Here is a 20,996-nt window from a genome sequence, read left to right as displayed (position 1 = left end):
AAAAAAATGCGGGCTGGGGATGTGGCTCAAGCGGTAGCGCGCTCGCCTCGCATGCGTGCGGCCCAGGTTCGATCCTCAGCACCACATACCAACAAAGATGTTGTGTCCGCCGAGAACTAAAAAAAAAAAAAATGAATATTAAAAATTCTCTCTCTCTCTCTCTCTCTCTCTCTCTCTCTCTCTCTCTCTCTCTCTCCCCTCTCTCACTCTCTCTTTAAAAAAAAAAAAATGCTATGCTAATCAATGAAGGACATTTGTCAAAATTCCAGGTCATTACTATATGAATTTTTAGAAAATAAGTCAGAGTCTGCAGGAGAACTTTCCCATGGCCTTTACATCTATGACATCACATGCCATTTTAGAAGTTCAACACTGGAATCTAAAAAGGAGTTTATTTACTTCAAGCAACAAGGAGACATACCCTCAATATTAGAAATTATAGACAACAATAAAAGAAATGTATAGTATTAGGAGCCCTTTCAGTGTGCTTAGATCTCAAGTGGAGGTGCTTTTAAGTGTACCTTTAAATACAAATAGTAATGCTTGGAAAATAGAAAAGTTAGTGGTTCTAGGGAGAGTATTAGAAAAATATATCTCAGAGGAGGGTGGGTTCCCCAGCTGCAGGAGACTCTCAAACAATCCTGCCGCCCTTAAGCAGTCAATCAATTATAACAATGAGAAATGGGGCTTCACGACAAAACCGATCTGCCACTGAGGCCAAGTGACCACAAGCAGGACGGCCACGTGGCACTCAAGAGATTGTCTTGCGCTGGTGTCTTTCACTTGGGTTTCCAAGGGAGGAGATCAGGCTTAGCGCAGGACCAACATCTCCCTGCTCAGCACCAACAATCAGGAAGGGGCTTTGACAAGAAAGCATCCAGGGGCTGGGGATGTGGCTCAAGCGGTAGCGCGCTCGCCTGGCATGCGTGCGGCCCGGGTTCGATCCTCAGCACCACATACAAACGAAGATGTTGTGTCGCCGAGAACTAAGAAAAAATAAAGAAATATTAAAATTCTCAAAAAAAAAAAAAAAAAAAAAAAAAGCATCCAGCTTGTTCTGAGCAGCTCAACCACGCCTTCCAGGTGTAGGTCTCAAAGCGTGCACGGTGCTGCGCAAGCACTTGGCGCCCTCTCTTGCCAAGTGGCTCCAATCACTCTAGTTGCATGCAGATGCCTCTCCTGGTCAATTAGTCAGGTATGAAAACAAGCCATTCACTCCTGGGCCCAGAGTTAACAGCCGCCAAAGCCTCAATAAATTACTTTAGGAATGATGCCTGTTTTCAGTGGAGTCTACCTCATCTTTCTGGTTTTGTCAAAGATAACTATTCCAAGACAAACCTTCCTTTACCTATGGCCAACGGGAGGCTGAGAGGGCACAGGAGCGAGTCTGGGGCAGGGGTGAGATAATAAGATGAACACAGTAGATACAGATTTAGCAAGCAAAACAGGTTGGTTTTTTTTTTGTGTGTGTGTGTGTGTGTGTGTGTGTGTTTTAAGAGAGAGAGAATTTCAATATTTATTTTTTAGTTTTTTGGCGAACACAACATTTGTTGGTATGTGGTGCTGAGGATCCAACCCGGGCCCCACGCATGCCAGGCCAGGCGACCGCTTGAGCCACATCCCCAGCCCCCCCCCCCCCCCCCGCCTTTTTTTATTCAGACGCGATTTCATGATTAATATTTACAAGGAGAGGATCTATCCACATTTGCTGCTTATAATACTTTTTCCATTCAAATTCCTTGGTCTTGATGCACCTAGTTTAGCAGGTAACACCCCCTCCTTATAATGTAATGATAATATTTTCCACTGAAAAATAAGAGCCGAGATTATTGGAAATCCTAGAAGATGGTCCATGTCTTTGTCTATAGGAGGCTTCTGTCATTTCACCCCAACCCTCAAATTCCCTGTTGATGAGCGGTCCACTTGGGGTAGCCCAGGATGCACCAGGTCCAGAGATCTGAGAAACCTGAATGACAGACTTCTATGAAACTCCACAGCCAACAGGAGGGCTCTGCTTCTCTTTCTTCAAAGCCACCTTTCCAGCACATGTCCAGAGTTTCTCCAAGCTTATATCTTTCCTAAATGACGTTCTTCATCATGAATTTCCCTTCCGACTTCTCCACTGTGTTAGCCAGCATCTCCTGCAGGGCCTGCACTGAGAGGGACTGCTCCAGCACAAAGATGCTGATGGACAGGTCCGGGGGCACATTCTATTCTTGGAATTGGAAGTAGACTCTAAGAAACAAAGTCTGTTGCCAAATCCTTCTGCTGCCAAACATAGTTTCTGTTGTTCTTTGTGGATGGTTGCGGTACACTGCAGAACCACTTCATCCTCCCCATCCAACATTCTGAAGTTGTTTTCTGTCACGTCCTATTAGAAATAAGCTCAGTAAGCCAAGAATCTTCATCCCCTGAGCATGGTGGCTGCAGCCCCTCAGGTGACAGATCATTCTGATGCTGTGCTGTCAGGGGCCTCCTGCCACGTGGGACTTCGGAGCACCGGAGGTGTGGTGAGTGCCAGTGAGGGGCTGTTGTGGTTTAGATGTGGTGTCTCCCAAAAGCTCATGTGAGAGACAGTGTAAGAGGTGAAACAATTGGGATGCAGGAGAGAGTTTTTATAGCCAAAATCTAATGGAGTCTCTGTGTCTGCAAGCTGCCTTGTTGGCATACAGTGATTGGATCATATAGTAGTTGCTAAAGGTGTCATTTTCTGCCTTCAGGCAGACCCAGTAGGGGCTAGATGTGGGTTTTCATCACACCAGTCTGATAGGGGTTGAGTGTTCATCCTTGAGTGGGGTTGTGTGTTCAGTCTTGAGTGGGGTTGAGTGTTCAGCCTTGAATGGGGTTGAGTGTTCAGCCTTGAATGGGGTTGAGTGTTCAGCCTTGAATGGGGTTGAGTGTTCAGCCTTGAATGGGGTTGAGTGTTCAGTCTTGAGTGGGGTTGAGTGTTCAGCCTTGAGGCAAACAAACAATAAGGAACCAGATGGGTGAGGGTGAGGGTCAAGTGTTCAGCCTACCCTGCAGCTAACATTTGTTCAGTCTGCTCCCCAGCTAACATTTAGGGTGGTAAAGCTATTTTGTACACTTTAATGAAGAACACCTATCATTATACATTTATCCAAAACTGTAGAATGTACAACACCAAGAGTGAACCCTAATGTAAGCTGTGGACTTTGATGATATGTCAATGTAGCGTCACTAATTGTAACAAATGTACCACTTTGGCACAGGATGCTGATATTGGGGAAGCTGTATAAGTGTAGGATCAGGGGTTATTAGGGTTCTCTAGAAGAACAGATCCAACAGGATATATATGCAGATATGATTATAAAAAGAGGGTTTATTAGATTGATTTACAATACCAAAAACTAGATAGTCCCACAGAGGTCTTCAGGCTAGAGAGTTGGAAGAACTAGTAGCAGAACAAGAGGGATCAATGATGTAGCTCCAATCTGGGACAGAAGACCAGGAAACTCCCTTGAAAATAGCTGATCAGTCTGATTCATAAGAGTGAAGGGGCTGGAGTCTTATGTCCTCAGGCAATGGCAGCAGCAATCATAAGCACCTGTTCAAGAACTGAACTTGTCAGGCTGGGGATGTGGCTCAAGTGGTAGCGCGCTCACCTGGCATACGTGCAGCCCAGGTTCGATCCTCAGCACCACATACAAACGGAGATGTTGTGTCCGCTGAAAAATAAATATTAAAAAAAAAAAAGAATTGAACTTGTGTCTGCTCCCGCTTCCTTGTTGTTCCAAGTTTTTGTTCTATTCAGGCTTCCAATCTATTGGACTGTGCTGTTAACTTTTAGGGTGGGTTTAATTAATTAATTTTTATGTGGTATTGAGGATTGAACCCAGGGCCTCACACATGCTAGGCAAGTGCTCTACCATTGAGCTACAACCCCAGCCCCTGTACACCTTTAATTTTCAAAACTAAATATGTGAACTCAAAGTTTTCTTATTAATGAAAACCTTATTAATGAAATGTTATTTAAAACATTACTAGGAGGTAGAATGACTTCTTTAAAAAATGAAACCCCAGATTTGTTTTGTTACAAAAAGAAATGTTTAAGTATTAGTAAAAATATTAAATGGGTCTCATTAATGTATCTAAAGAATACCACATTGTACACTGTCTTCCAGAGGTAGGGGGGAAATCTACATTCTACACTAACTTTTTCAGATGGAATGGGTTTAAGTTGTTCTCAGTTCTATCAAAAAATGCTCTTAAATATCTTTTGAAAAATTCAATTGGGGGCCGAGTTTGTAGCTTGCATGAGGCACTGGTTTGATTCTCAGCACAGCATATAAATGGATAAATAAATAAATGTCCATAAATTTAAAAATTTTTTAAAAATTTCAATTGTACCAGGGCATAATGTAATCCCTGCAACTTGGGAGACTGAGGCAGTAGAACTGCAAATTTGAGATCAGGTTTGGAACTTGGCCAGTCCCTGTCTCAGAAAAAAGTAAAGAAGGCTGGGGATGTAGCTCATTGGTAGAGCACCAATCCCCAGTACCTGAAATTTTTTTTCAGTTGTAAATTCTGATTCTCTTAAGTATCCCCAAATAGTAAGTGGTAAACAATGAGTTTGTTACTTGGGGCACTATCTTTCTGAAGTGGATCAAAGTTACTAAAATGTAATTAATTTTATTACATAAAATGTCTTTCATTGTTGCTCCTTTGTAGATACATTTAATAGATGGAGAAAGGTCATCATCCCCCACCCCACCCCCCAAAAAAAGCCCAAAAAACTTAAAATTCAGATGAAGGCAGAAAAAAATACAAAACAAGTGTTTTGAGTATTTCTCTCATTTTAACCTGAACTTTGTGTATATCTCTGGGTTTGACTGTGGAATCAATACTACCTCACCCCTAAATACACATGTTCAAAATGAGACCTTCCAAAAAAAGAATATAAGAGCTGAAAGAAAAAACTACATATTAAATATTTGCTCTGCTACATAACCAAAATGTTTCCTTTTCTAATGTATTCACGTGAGTTCAAAGGAATGTTAAACACGTTTACTTTGAGCGGGAAAAGCTCAGAAGCTGCAGGAAAGCGAGGTCGGCTAACCGCCCCTTCTTAACCCTGTCTCCGGCGGGTAACAGCCCCTGGAGGCGGGTGCCCATTGGCTGGGCAGCGGGCCAATGAGGGGTGCAGGGCGAGAAGTGAGCCTCACAGGAGGGGGCGGGGCGCGGCCGGCCGGTGCGGGGTCGCGTGCCGGGTCGCGAGCCGGGGCAGGCAATGTAACGGCCTCTTCCCCGCCCCACCCTCCCGGCTCCGGCCCCCCCCACAGACCGGCTCCAGGCAGCGCCCCGGGCGGCAGCGGTGGGGTGCAGGCTGAGGGAGCCGGGCCTCGACGCCCTCCCTCACCCCGTACCCCAGGAGCCGTACCTAGTCCAGGAGGGGCTGGGGGGTCCCCATGGAGGTGAGAGACGGAGACACCTGCCCTCCCCCTCACCCCCAAGGCCTGAGGGAGGGATTTGAGGTGGTGACGGGCCGGGCTCCCAGGGATGTGGGGGCGGCCAGGCTTGGAGGATGGCGACGGCAGGAGAAGCTGACGGGCTGGCGCGTCCCCAAGTGTGGTTCTTTAAGGAGGCAGGGACCACCGGGAGAGGGTGGGTCCTTGTGAGGAGCACCTACGGGGCGCCGGGTCTGTGCCGGCGAGCGGGCGGGGGGGGGGGTTCCGGGCGACAGGGTTGGCCGCGGCGAGGAGTCCCTGCGCGGGCTGAGTGGACTGGCAGACTGGGTCCGGGGTCGCTACGATGCCCTGGCGGGGCCCTGGTGGTGACCTAGCGCTGACGCCTTGAACCCGTCGGGTGGCACAGACGCTGGGGCAGGCTGGCGTCGTGGGCCTGTGAGGGTTGTCGGTGCGGCGCAGCGGGACTGGCACACGGGGGGCGGGAGGGTGAGGGGGAATCCCGGGGACAGAGCTGGGGCACCGAATTCGTGTTCCTTGAGAGCGTTTGGAATTGAGTTAGTTGAAGAATCCAGATGGAACAGTCATCTGGCCGTTTAGGCCTGGCTTTGCGCTGCGTGATGACTTTCTCCCATGTCCTTGTTTTCTGCAGCCTAAAGTAGCGTTCCGTGGAGGTGCGAATCGCTGCTGGAACCTCACTGTCGACACCAGCAGCAGATTATCTGATGTATTCAACAGCGTGATGTTGACTGGCTCCACTTCCTTCTATGATTGCTACAAATCGCAGGTCCATTAATAACCCCAACCCTTGGTTAGACAATTCATTCTAAATCAAATTCATGCACCCAGGATGATTCAAGGGTGTTTAAATGGCTCCACAGTTAGGACCAGAAAGCCGGTTACAACATTTTAAATATGCAAGAATACATACTTAGGTGTCTATTTTTTATTTTTATTTTTTAAGCAGGGATTGAACCCAAGGGCATTTTGCCACAGAGACACATCCTAGCCAGTTTTATTTTTTCTTGCTAAATTGCTTAGGGCCTCTGAGCTGGCTTTGATTTTGCGATCTCCTGCCTCAGCCTCCTAAGCTGTTGGGGTTTCAGGCAGGCACCACCGTGCCCAGTTCCTACTTAACTTTGAAAATAAGGTCAGGAATAAGATTTTTTATTGACTCTTGTTTCCATCTTGTCTTCAGTATAACATGACATCAGAAATGAGTTCATACTTACTAAGACCAAAGTATACATTTTTAATTTCAAAGAATTTATTGCAGGGCTAGGGTTGTGGCTCAGTGATAGAATGCTCGCCTACCACACGTCATGCATTGGGTTCGAGCCTCAGCCCCATATAAAAATGAAATAAAGATATTGTGTGTCCACCAACAATAAAAATAATGTATTGCAAATATATTTCTCATTTCAAACATAGTTTTAATCATTTAAAGGTGAATTTTTCTTTATTCTTTGGTTTTGACAGTGTCCTTAGTTAAATGCTATGACATTTATTTTTGTTAATGTATTAAATAAGGCTTAGGGTAATATAAGTCATGTTCATTTGAAATTATTTAACTGGGACATCAATGTTGGTATTGTTATACTTTGAATTATAACAATATATCAAAATTATTTAACCCACATTACAACTTTATATAGTATTATGCCCACTGTACAGATTGAGAAACTGAGGCACAGAGATTTTTGTCCTAAATGACAAACCCCAAGTGGAACCTAGCTCCAGACTTCTGCTGCTCTCTGTAAAGTTTACAATTCTATTAAATTTTACTAGGATTTAATTTCAATGAACTATTTGAAGTATATCAGTGATATAAAGTGATACATTTTACAGTTATCCTAATATGTCTACCCCAAATATTTACATATTTTCAGTAAATATTTTAACTGAAAAGGATTCAGATATTTCAAATAGAATTATGTTTAAATCCACATTATCTTATTTGCTTGTTTTATCCAAGAATACAAAAGTTAAATATTCTTTTAAAAGGATTTAACTTTTCTTTTTTTTTTTTAAATATTTTTTAGTTTTCAGCGGACACACAATATCTTTGTATGTGGTGCTGAGGATTGAACCCGGGCCGCACGCATGCCAGGCGAGCACTCTACTGCTTGAGCCACATCCCCAGCCCCAAGGATTTAACTTTTCTAACTTTCAGAACTTATATACTCCTCTCCCCTCCCCCCTTTTTTGGAGGTGTTGGGCTGGAACCCAGAGCCTTGTGTGTGTTAAGCACACGCTTTACCACTGAACCAAATCCCCAGCCCCAGAATGTTTCACAATATAAAATGTACTTGAAGGAATACTTACAAAATATATTTAATTCCATACAGCTAAAATATGTTAAAGAATTAACTCAAGGCCAATCACAAGATAAGTACACATAAGTGTAGCTATCATTATTATTGTTATCATTGCCATATTTATAAGCCCACTTTAACAAAACTTCATTTCTGCTAATATATATATATATATATATATATATATATATATATATAATAAAGAGTGTTTGGAAATATATATATATATATATATATATATATATATATATATATTTTGGAAATACATATATTTCCAAACACTTTTTATCTTATTTGCTATTACACAAACTGAAGATGCTCCATTTGTTTAAACAACTATTCATATTTACTTGTTTGTCTTTTTTTTGTTCATTCATTCATTCATTTGCAGAACTGCAGATTGAACTCAGGGGAGCACTCTACCACTTCTTGGCCCTCCCCGCTTTTTTTTGATGCAGGTTCTTGCTCACTTGGTGAGACTCGCCTCTTACTTTTGGTACTCCTGCCTCAGCATCACTAGGGATTACAAGTGTGCACCTGTACCTGACCCATTTTTAAGTTAAAAAACATTTTTTTAAAAGATGTATGTAAGAAGAACCCAAGGCCTTGCTCATGCTAGGCTAAGCAAGCATTCTACCAGGGAGCTACTTCCCTAACACTTAAGTAACTGTTTCAAAATGATAAGCAAGTATTTATGTCACTTTTGACAAATAACCACTAAAAAAGATTCCTTTTTTTTTTTTTAGAGAGAGAGTGAGAGAGGAGAGAGAGTGAGAGAATTTTTAATATTTTTATTTTATTTTTTTTTTTAAGTTCTCGGCGGACGCAACATCTTTGTTGGTATGTGGTGCTGAGGTTCGAACCCGGGCCGCACGCATGCCAGGCGAGCGCACTACCGCTTGAGCCACATCCCCAGCCCCACTAAAAAAGATTCCAAATAGGCCTATGATAAAGAGATAAAGGAGTTTAGTTGTAGATGGACACAATATCTTTAGTTTTATTTATTTATTTATTTTTAATATTTATTTCTTAGTTGTAGTTGGACATGGTACCTTTTTTAAAAAATATTTTTTAGTTGTAGTTGGACACAATACCTTTATTTCACTTATTTATTTTTAATGTGGTGCTGAGGATCGAACCCAGGGTCTCGAATGTGCAAGGCAATTGCTTTACCACTGAGCCACAACCCCAGCCCCACAATACCTTTTTTTTTTTTTTAAAGAGAGAGAATTTTAATATATATATATATTTTTTTTTTTTTTAGTTTTCGGCAGACACAACATCTTTGTATGTGGTGCTGAGGATCAAACCCGGGCTGCACACGTGCCAGGCGAGCGTGCTATGCTTGTGCCACATCCCCAGCCCCCGACAATACCTTTTGTATTTTATTTATTTATTTTTTATGTGGTGCTGACAACCAAACCCAGGTCCTTGCACAGGCTATAGGTGAGCACTCTACTACTGTGCCACAACCCCAGCCCCGCAAAATTTAAAATACCTTGATTAATAAATGTGTCTTTTCTCCTTGTATAAATTTTAGACTAAAAACAACTTAAAATATTTTTAACCACATGCAGTGGTATGTTCTTGTAATCCCAGCTATTCAAGAGGTAGAGAAGGAGGCTCACATGAGCCCTGGAGTTCAAGGCCGACCTGGACAACACCTCTTAGAAAAAATAAAGTAACATATAGTGGCTGGGAACTCAGTGGCAAAGTGTGTACAAAGGCCTCACCTTCAGTCCCTAGTACCCAAAACACCCCTGCATCACATCAACACATTTCTAGCCAGAATTATATTACTTCTGAATAAGAAAATACTGTTTCCATCTTGTTTATGTCAGGATGTAGATATTACATCTCAAGTTTTACTATTCCCTTGTTTAAGGAGTTAAAAATTATAAATCTGGGGCCAGGTTGTGGCTCAGTAGTAAAGTACTTGCCTAGAATGCGTGAGGCACTGGGTTAGATCCCTGGCACCACATAAAAATAAACAAGTATTGTGTCAATCTACAACTAAAAAAAAATATTTAAAAAATTGTGAATCTGTTCTTTCAGACTTTTTTTTTTTCCTCCTTTCCTTTTTTGCAGCACTGGGGATTAAACCCAATACCTTGCCCATGCTAGGTAGGTAGGCAAGTGCTGTACACTGGGCTGCATCCCCAGTCTACTTTCAGACTTTTCCTCCCCTGTACTAGGGATTGAAACACTGAGCCATATCCCCAGACCTTTTTAATTTTTTTATTTTTATTTTTTCTTTTTGGGATAGGGTCTAAGTTTTAGGGCCTCAGTAAGTTGCTGAGGCTGGCCTCAAACTTAAGATCCTTTCGCCTCAGCCTCTTAAATCATTGAGTTTATAGGCATGTGCCACTGTGCCTGCCCAGCCAAACTTTTGTAATGAAGCAGTTTTTTTTTGCTTGTTGCCTGTTAAATTCATTGAATTTTAAATTATTTTCACAGCACTTAATACCTTTTGGAAGGAGGCAGAATTTTAAATAATTTATTAAACTTTTAAAATCCAAACTTTTTATCTTCTTACTCAGTTGACTGGAAAAAGAAAAATGAGTTTGTAGAGAATTTTTCTTCTAATTGAGCATTAAAATTTCTGTAGAAATCATGACATTTTATTTACGACTTCATTTTTACAATATCTCTTGGATATAAAAAGTAAGCCAAAAAGTAAAGATAGCTATATAAAAGATCCTTGACTGAAAGTAAGAAGAATTAGAGTTTTGGTTTATTTTTATCCTATATTGGTTGAATAACTTGTTGCCATAGTTTCCTTGTTTTTGAAATAAAAATAATACTAATGTCACAAGGTTAACTAAATATAATAGTGTATGTATAATTTCTTTGAAACTCAAAAAATTCTCTATAAATGTACATCTTTCACAGATTGGAAGCATTGAGATAAAATTTGTATGGTTTATTTAAAATAATATAGTATCATCTACAGATCTGACCAGTACACATTTCTATAAAGTTTTATTGCAACTATATATTTGCTAATATATAGTCTGTGCTAGAATAACGAAGTTAATGAATTTCAACTGAAATCTTACCAGCAAATCCAGAATTATTACTCTTTTGGCCTTTTACAGAAAAAGTTCACCAATGTCTGGTATAAAGTAAGGTTAAGGGCTGGGATTGTGGCTCAGCGCAGGTGGGACCCAGGTTCGATCCTCAGCACCACATAAAAAAATAAATAAATAAAGGCATTGTATTGTGTCCATCTACACCTAAAAAATATTTTAAAAAATACTTTTAAAGTAAGGTTAAGTAGCTAGGTCTAGATTTGAAAGTAATTCTCCAGACTCTTAACCTGTGTTATTCTAAATTCTTCTATAATAAACAATGTTGGGGCTTTTTCTTTCTTTCTTTCCTTTTTTTTTTTTTTTTTGGTTATTGTTGTAGTACTTGGGATTAGGGATTAAACCCATAGTCTCATATATGCTAGGCAAATGCTGTACTATTGAGCACATTCCCAGTCCTTTTACTGTTTTTTTTGAAACGGGGTCTTGCTAAATTGCCCAGGCCAATCTCCAACTTGCAATCATCCTGCCTCATCCCAGGTAGCTGAGAATGCACCATCATACAAGGCTATAAACAAAGTTTTGATGTGTCTAATATACAAACTTTTCTTTAAAATTTCAGAATGAAGACAATATAGACCTAAGGCAGACCTACACTCCACTTTCTTCATCCACAGAATATGCAAGTTCTATAGATTCTTCACTTTTCTATGCACCATGGTCTACTTATGGAGATGATATTAAACAATCTTCTAATTCCCAGATCAATGTAAAGAACAGGTAAATTAATAAGTTAGATTTCTCAAGCTAAATGTGTTGTTTCTTTTTATTACACAGGAACAAAGGTGTAATTAGCTTTCTGTTCCATACATAATAAGCATTTTAATGTTGAGACATTATACTTTTATGTTTATCAAACTTTTAGGAAAGTCTAAAATGCCTTGTATTTATTTATGTTTTAGTTTATCACTTGTAAAGTTTATTAGAGAGAATCTTTAGTAAATAAATTTTAAACTCCTTTTTCTAAAGATGAGTTAAGCCAAATTCAGCAATGGCAAGATGCTAAGCAACTCGTGAGACCCTGACTCTAAATAAAATACAAAATAGGGCTGGGGATATGGCTCAGTGGTTGAGTGCCCCTGAGTTCAATCCCCAGTACCAAAAAAAAAATAAAGAGTTAAAAGTTTTAGATTTTTGTTATTCACTTCTACATTTTCAGTAATTTTTTTCCTTCACTAATGTATAACAAACAGGGTTTTACCAAACAAAATTTTAAGATTGTTTTTTGATTATATTCTATAAATAATAAGGAACTACTCTATGTGACAGAGTCTTCTACTGGGGATACTAGAATTAACATGGCAAGTATTTTACCTGAGTTTATAATATTACAATCATAATGATAATGACGTGACATACTAGTCACTGCTAGTATAGTGAGGGTTAAAAAAAGAGGGTGGATGGGAGCCTGTTGAAAAGAGAAATTTAAGGGAATGACATTCAACTTTATTTAATTATAAGGAAGCTGTTATAATTTAACAAATAAGAGTTACTTTTGAATCTTATTAATTAAAAAATGTTAAAATTTAAAATTTATGATAAATTCTCTGATGATTTTATTAGAAAGCATATATAATAATTAATTCTCCATATGTATACAGATATATAATATATACTTTTTTTTTTTTTTTGGTACTGAGGCTTTAACCCAGGGATACTTTACCGCTGAACCACATCCCCTGTCCTTTTTATTTTTATCTATTTAAATTTTTTGTTGTTGCCAATGAATTTTTTTAAATATTTTAATATTTATTTTTTAGTTTTTGGCAGACACAACATCTTTGTTTGTATGTGGTGCTGAGGATAGAACCCGGGCCGCATGCATGCCAGGCGAGCATGCTACCGCTTGAGCCACATCTCCAGCCCAGCCAATGAATTTTTTACTTTGGGGCTGGGGATGTGGCTCAAGCGGTAGCGCGCTCGCCTGGCATGCGTGCCGCCTGGGTTGGATCCTCAGCACCACATACCAACAAAGATGTTGTGTCTGCCGAGAACAAAAAATAAATATTAAAAATTCCCTCTCTCTCTCTCTCTCTCTCTCTCTCTCTCTCTCTCTTAAAAAAAATGAATTTTTTACTTTGTTTATTTTTATGTGGTGTTGAGGATCTAACCCAGGGCCTCACACATGCCAGGCAAGAGTTCTACCATTGAGCCACAACCCCAGTGCCCCTTTTTATTTTTTATTTTGAGACAGGGTCTCACTAAATTGCTTAGGGTCTCTTATAATCGTTCTGCCTCATTCTCCCAAGTTGCTGGGATTACAAGTGTGCATCAACAATGCCCAGCTCCAAAAATATTTTTGCTTAGGGCTTTGCTAAATTGCTGAGGCTGGCCTCGAACTTGTAATACTTCTGCCTCATCTCCCAAGTTGCTGGGATTACAGGTATGCATCACAATACCCAGCTCCAAAAATATTTTTAGGTTGATACATGCTATTGAGGAATTCAAACTTTACAGAAATATATATCAGGAAAAGTGAAAGTTCACCTTAATCCTATCCTCACCCCAATAACACTTTTTTAACAGTTTGATACGTATAGCATTGAATATTTTCCTAGATATGTCCTAATACATTATTATTCAAAAAAGCTTTTATGTTGAATTTTTGTGAAATAACAATTTATTAGGAAAAAAAGTATTAGACTTGATGGCAGACAGTTTGTTTAGCAAGTGTATAGTTTGGCAAGTAATAGAGCCTTGCAAAAATCAGGTTTCTTAATATCTTCTAATGATCATCCATTCAAACAGTAATAATTGAATGATTACTAATGCCTACATTTTTTATTTTTAAAATTTTTTTTGTAGTTGTAGATGGACAGAATGCCTTTATTATTATTTTTTTAAATGTGGTGCTGAGGATCAAACCCAGTGCCTCACACGTTAGACAAGCACTCTGCCACTGACCTACAGCCCCAGCCCTATTACCTACCCTTCTGATGTTATGAAGATCAATTAAATATTTGAGTGTTAGGCAAAAATAAGGTGTTTTTATTTCTAAAATATCCCAATACTTTGAAATGTTGGAAATAAATCACAAAAAGCAAGAAGTAACATTTTAAAACAAAGTATTATTTCAAGGAAAGAATTATCCAAAAATCATAAGAAGTTAAATATACCAGTTTTCTATGACCTTATGGTTTTTATATTTTGAATTAGAATATTGATTACTGGTGGGATTTCAAGGGACATAGGACTCCAACTACTTTGGCAAAGATTTAAGGATAATCCTAAAATCTGTTATACATAAGGGTCAGCTGCAAAATCACCCTGGAATCTAGGATGATCATATCACATCTCACTTTTTTGTCCAATATAAAGAATCACAAAAATAGAGCAGCAGGTTAATATGATTTTTCAAATCCAAATTAAGAAACTAAGCAAATGTTGACGGAATGATGTATAAGAGGACTAGACATGCTTTCAGGAGCAGCTGTGGTACTATGTCTACAATACTATAAGTCAGAGAATTGTATGTTTATGGAGAAATAAGAGGTAAGCATACATTGTGAACTAGATGTAGAATTTGAAATGAAGGAGAAATATTTATGTAGGATAGACACCATGCCAAAGTAGAATATATTCTTGAGCTCTGTTCCCCCCTTATTTGAAATAATGATATAGAGTCAGACCAAATATCTTATAAAAATTATGATAGAATATGTCTGGAAGGAGAAATCAACATGCTGTATTTTAACATGAATAAAATAGTTTACATATGATTATTTATTTTTAGGATTCAAACTGAAAGAAATGACTATGGCAGTGAAACAGACTTATATGGACTTGTGTCTAACATTTTGGAAGAACAAGATAAGTCACAGCCATATTTTGCTGAAGGGTTAGTATGTTATATACCTTTGTATTGTACAATAATTTTTAAATTCACATATACTAGGTTACTCTATTATTAACTTTAATATTTATTTAATAATCCTCTGACTGTAGACTTCTTTTTTAAAAATATTTTTTAATTTGTATATGGACACAGTGCCTTTATTTATTCATTTTTATGTGGTGCTGAGATTGAACCCAGTGCCTCACACATGCTAGACAAGCCCTCTACCACTGAGCTATAACTCCAGCCCCTGACTGTAGACTTCTTAATTCAAATATTTGTTTCTAGAAGGCTTGATTTTGCTAAAATACTTGCCATACAATTGAAAATTCAGTCTTAGGTTCAATTTGCTTAAGAACTTTCACTTGAAAAAATTATTCTTATATAATTCAGAGCTATTTCCCTTGAATTCATGAGCAAAAGTTTGGCTTAAAGAATATAAATTCCATGGGGCTGGGGATGTGGCTCAAGCGGTAGCGCGCTCGCCTGGCATGCGTGGGGCCCGGGTTCGATCCTCAGCACCACATACAAACAAAGATGTTGTGTCCGCCGAGAACTAAAAAATAAAAATTAAAATTCTCTCTCTCTCTCTCTCTCTCTCTCTCTCTCTCTCTCTCTATCTATCAAAAAAAAAGAATATAAATTCCAGCTGGGTATAGTGGTACACACCTGTAATCCCAGTGGGCTTGGGAGGCTGAGGCAGAAGAATCACAAGTTCAAGTCCAGTCTCAGCAATTTAGCAAGGCCCTAAGCAACTTAGTGAGACCTTGTCTCAAAATAACAAATTAAGGGCTGGAGTTGTAGCTAGGACGTAGAGTGCTTGCGAGGCCCTGGGTTCGATTCTCAGCACCACATATAAATAAATTAAATAAAGGTCTATTAACAATTAAAAAAATATTAAAAGAAAAAAATTTTAAAAACAAAATAACAAAAAGGCTAGGGATGTGGCTCAGTGGTTAAACAAGTGCCCCTCAATCTCAACCCTAGTACCAAAAAAAGACGTGTGTGTGTATGTGTACTGTAAAGACATACTAAGATTAAAATGTATACAGTCACATGTTGCTTATGTGTGTGTGTGTATAATATATGTATATATCACAAAGAATAAAACTCATTACTCATTGAAGAAATACATGAGTTTTATTCATGTGGTAGAAGCCTTTTAAGTATGTTATAATTGTTTTATTTGAGTGTGGAAGCCATATTGTCCAATTTATTCATAAATAGGGAAATATCCTTCACATATGTAATCAACTAAATTTTTTTTCTGTGGTGCTGGGGATTGAACCCAGGACCTTGTGCATGCAAGGTCAACTAAATTTTTTTTTAGTTGGACACAATATCTTTATTTATTTTTATGTGGTGCTGAGGGTCGAACCCAGTGCATCATGTGTGCTAGGCAAGCACTCTTACCACTGAGCTACAATCCCAGCCCAACTAAATTGTTTTAATTTCAAAAATAATTACAGCAAAACACATCTGTTTTCATTACAAAATACTAGATTACCATAGATAAATAGTTCATCTAAGACATTGAAGTTGCCAGCAGTAGGCCTCTTGGGAAAGTACAGTGAAGACATACTAAGATTAAAATGAGGGGCTGGGGATATAGCTCAGTTGGTAGAGTGCTTACCTCGCATGCACAAGGCCCTGGGTTCAATCCCCAGCACCAAAAAAAAAAAAAAAAAAAAAAAAAGGTTAAAATGTGCTGAGCATGGTGGCGCACATCTGTAATCCCAGTGACTTGGGAGGCTGAGATAGGAGAATCGAGAGTTCAAAGCCAACCTCAGGAAAAGTGAGGTGCTATGCAACTCAGTGAGACCCTATCTCTAAATAAAATACAAAATAGGGGTGGAGCAGTGGCTTAGGAGTTGAGTGCCCCCCTGAGTTCAATCCCTGGTACCAAAAAAAAAAAAAAAAGATTAAAATGCATCCGAGCAGCTCAGGAGGCTGAAGCAGGAGGATTGCAAGTTTGAAGCCTGCCTCAGCAACTTAGTGAAGCATTTAGTAACTCAGCAAAACCCTGTCTCTAAATAAAATATAAAAAAAGGGCTGGGGATGTGGCTCAGTGGTTGAGTATCCCTGGGTTCAATCCTCAGTACCAAAACAACAACAACAACAACAAAAGATTAAAATGCATACAGTCACGTGTTGCTTAAGGATGAGGACAGGTTCTGAGAAATATGTTGCTATATCACCTTCGTGTAAATAATCATAGAGTGTGCCTACACACCCTCTAGATGGTATAGGTTACTCACTCAACATGGCCTATGCAATCAATAGACATTGTAACCACAAAATATAGAGGCTGCTTGTGGTATAACACTCTAAATAACAATAAAAGACAATAAAAGGCATAGAAGAATGAACACACAAACCAGTCAAAGACACCATCACTGTCTAGTTTTATAATGTGCATGATAAATGCACTGTGCTTTTATGTGACTGGTGGTGGTACAGTTGGTTTGTTTATAGCAATGCCACAAATATGTGAGTAATGTCTTGTGCTATGGGGATGTTATAATGGTTCTGACATGTCACTAAGCAGTAGGAACTTTTTAGCTCTATTATAATCTTAATCTCTGACATATGTGGTCTGTCGTTGATAGATATAACTTTATTTGGAGCATGAATATTTATAGAGCATATAGCGTATTTCACATGTTAATTATTTGGAGTTAATGGCAGCTTTTAAGGCAGGGTTGGAAAATATTTGAAAATGGTGAGGGTAGGGGGAAGATAAATGTTTATGAGAGTTTTTCCTGCCTTTTTCCCTGAGAAAATAGTCTTTAAAACTTAAGTTGTAATTAAATATATTTACTTGTTCTAGGACCTGCTCGACCAACTTAAAGTCAGTTTGGCCAATGAACACAAGCAGATTTGTAGATCACCATGATCTCTTGACAGAAACCAAAAGGCCAATAGATACAGCTATCTCTCAGCAAGCCTTTTATAGTGGTGAATCTGTGTCAGCAGTGGAAAAGCAATAGAAACTTGCATAATAGTAATCTCACACCACAACAAAAAATAGATGAACTTTATCATGGATTTACTGGATTAGACCTTGAAGAACAATGGATATACCCCTCAAGAAGTGATCATTCTAACTGTTACAATATTCAGACAAATGATACAGCTAAGGCAACATTCCAAGAATATCCATTTATCAAAAACTGTTTTACACCACAAACTGGTCTGTCTGATATCATGAAAGAATCAGGAATTGGTACTTACCCTTATGGAAGAGAGAAAATATGTGCTAAAGGTCTTGAAGCACCATTACAACAAAAAAGAGCAGAGATATTTCTTTCCCAATTTAATAGATACAATGAAAATGCAGATTATTGTAGATACCCAGAATATGCTCATCCTAACAAGGCTAAGCTTAGTAAATGTTCAAATTTTAGTGTCCAGGATGGTAAAAAATTAGCCAATGGCACACCGGAAACACCAACTGTAGAAGCAGATGCCTATACAAAGTTATTTCAGGTTAAACCAGCAAATCAGAAAAAAATGGAGGAGACAATGCCTGACCAGCAGAATTTCACATTTCCAAAAACCACACCACATTTAACTGAAAAACAGTTTGCAAAGGAAGCAGCAGCATTCACAGCTGATTTTGGCTTAAAATCAGAGTATGGACTAAAACCTCACACAGCTTGTCCAGCTAATAATGATTTTGCTAATGTCACAGAAAAGCAACAATTTGCTAAGCCTGATCCCCCAAATTCTGAGTATTTTAAATCAGTGAATTTATTATCAAACTCAGCAACATCTTCAGGAGGTATCAATTTAAACAGACCAACTTGGATGAATATTCAAACAAAAAATAACACTCCTGTTCCTTATAGAAATCAAGGTAACTTGATGAAATTAAATAGTCATTTAAGTGCAGCTTCAAAAGGTTCTAACCATTCTTCAGATTTCCCCCAGCTATCATCCACAAATTTAACCCCAAATAGCAATTTATTTCAGAAGTATTGCCAAGAAAACCCTTCAGCATTTTCTAGTTTTGATTTCAGTTACAATGGTGCAGAAAGAATTCAATCTGTCAATCACATGGAAGGACTGACAAAGACTGGAGAAGAAAATCTCTTTGAATCGGTTACAATAAAAAAATAAAGCAGCCAAATGGATTTTGTGATAATTATTCAGCTCAGCAGTATGGGATCATTGAAAATGTAAACATAATTTTCAAGCCAAGCCCCAGAGTGGACATTATGATCCTGAGGAAGGTCCAAAGCATTTAGATGGCTTATCTCAAAACACATATCAAGATCTATTGGAGTCACAGGGTCATTTTAATAGCCACCGACAAGGAAGTGGAGACAGCAATATTAATAGCCGTGTGAATCGCACACAGGCATCATGCTTTTCTAATAATTATATGATGGGAGATTTAAGGCATAATCAGGGTTTTCAACAACTTGGTTCAAATGGGTTTCCCCTAAGATCCACCCACCCATTTGGCCATTCAGTTGTTCCACTGTTGGATTCCTATGATTTGTTTTCTTATGATGACTTAAGCCATTTATACCCTTATTTTAATGATATGATGTATGGTGATAATTCCTTTTCTGGTTTCGTGCCAACTTTTGGATTTCAAAGACCAATTAAAACTCGAAGTGGACCAGCCAGTGAACTTCATATTCGTCTAGAAGAGTGCTATGAACAATGGAGAGCATTAGAAAAGGAGAGAAAAAAGGTAACAGAGTTATCCATTTAGGAGTAATTTAGTATATTTCCTCTGCCAATTTTTACTTTACCTTGGTGTAGTTCAAAAATATTTGCCTTGCCAGGTGTGATGGCACATGTTTATAATCGCAGTGACTCTGAAGGTTGAGACAGGAGGATCTCAATGAGGCCAGTCTCAGCAACTTGGTGAGAACCAGTTTCAAAATAAAAAAGGGCTGGGGATATGGCTCAGTAGTTAAAGTACCTGGGTTCATTTTCCAGTAACAAGAAAAAAGTACTTACCTTTTTTTTTTTAAGCTGAATTCTTCTATAATGTACAGTATTTAGGTTCACAACTATAAAGAATTATCTAGGTTATTTAAAGACTAAAGGTTGAGTTTTAAAAATAACTGTTATCCATATTCTAATTTTAAAAATTTGTCTCTGGGGGCTGGGGTTGTGGCTCAGTGGTAGAGTGCTTGCCTGGAATGTGTGAAGCACGGGTTCATCCTCAGCACCACATAAAAATAAATAAAATAAAGGTATTGTGTCCATCGAAAACTAAAAAGTACATTTGTAAAAAAAATTGTCTCTGAAGTATATTTGTTTCTCTTATTGGGTTAAGTTTCTTTGAATTCTATTTCTTTTCTTTTTTTTTTTTTTTTTTTTGTACCGGGGTTGAATCCATGGGTGCTTTACTATTGAGCCATATCCCCAGCCCTTTTTGTTTTTTTTATTTAGGGCCTCACTAAGTTGCTGAGGCTGGTTTTGAACTTGTGACCCTTGTGCTTCAGCCTTCCAAATTGCTGGGATTATGGACGTGTACTACCACGCCTGTATGAATTCTATCAATATTAAATTGTTGGAGTATTCAATTATTTTATATGTATTGGAACAGAAAGATACTGTGGTACTGTGGTTTATATTTACTGCCTTTTAATACCAAATCAGATTTTTATTTAAAGGAGTAATTTTCCATTTATTTCTTAGGACTATGAAAAATATTATTCACAGTTGAATTATATTTAGGAAATTCAGCATCTAATGATTATATACATTTTTTTACAGACTGAATTAGCTCTTGCCAAGAATTATCCAGGGAAAAAAGTATCCAGTACTAACAATATTCCAATTCCAAGGCTGACCTCCAACCCATCTAGAGTTGATCGCTTAATTGTGGATGAACTTTGAGAACAAGCCAGAGTAAGCTATAAAAACTTACAATAGTGGAGTTTTAAATTGCTTGTTAAAATTTTAAAACTTTTCAGCACGTAAAGTTCTGAAGGATTTTTTTTTTTTAGAATTTAATTTTTGTTGTTTATTTATTTATTTATTTTAGTGTGGTACTGAGGATCAAACCCAGGGCCTCACCCATCCTAGGCAAGCACTCTACCACTGAACTACAACCCCAGCCCCGGAAGCATTTTAAATTAATAATAGTATGTTAACTCTGAAATATTCTTTTCTGTTTGGTTCTAGAAAGAACTCTGATTAATATTCAGGAAAAGGAAAATTTTAAAGTAATTTGTGTAATTTAATTGGTTCCTCTTCAAACTCACTTTTTTCCTTATTTTGGCAATGAAACTAACTCTCACAGAATTTTTATTTTTTATTTTTCCAAGGTACCAGGGACTGAACTCAGAGACACTCGACCACTGAG

At 38.3% G+C, this 20,996-nt stretch overlaps 1 long non-coding RNA gene and 1 pseudogene across 2 annotated transcripts in view; one reads left to right on the top strand and one right to left on the bottom strand.

Annotated features, from left to right (window-relative positions):
* Nucleotides 1–20,996, bottom strand: part of LOC308636207 — a 770,476-nt gene that overhangs the window by 717,178 nt on the left and 32,302 nt on the right. The gene's annotated exons all lie outside the window — the stretch shown is intronic.
* LOC308636201 (meiosis-specific coiled-coil domain-containing protein MEIOC-like) lies at nucleotides 5,427–20,527 on the top strand (annotated as a pseudogene). Its single transcript has 6 exons — nucleotides 5,427–5,492; nucleotides 6,076–6,210; nucleotides 11,390–11,547; nucleotides 14,561–14,665; nucleotides 17,493–19,367; nucleotides 20,405–20,527. The product of its transcript is annotated as a meiosis-specific coiled-coil domain-containing protein MEIOC-like (transcript).

Source organism: Spermophilus citellus (assembly GCF_964194105.1).
Source record: "Spermophilus citellus genome assembly, chromosome: 17".
In the NCBI taxonomy this organism is placed as follows: Eukaryota; Metazoa; Chordata; class Mammalia; order Rodentia; family Sciuridae; genus Spermophilus; species Spermophilus citellus.
Note: the sequence above shows the minus strand (reverse complement) of the source record. Positions and strands in the feature narration are given on the sequence as shown.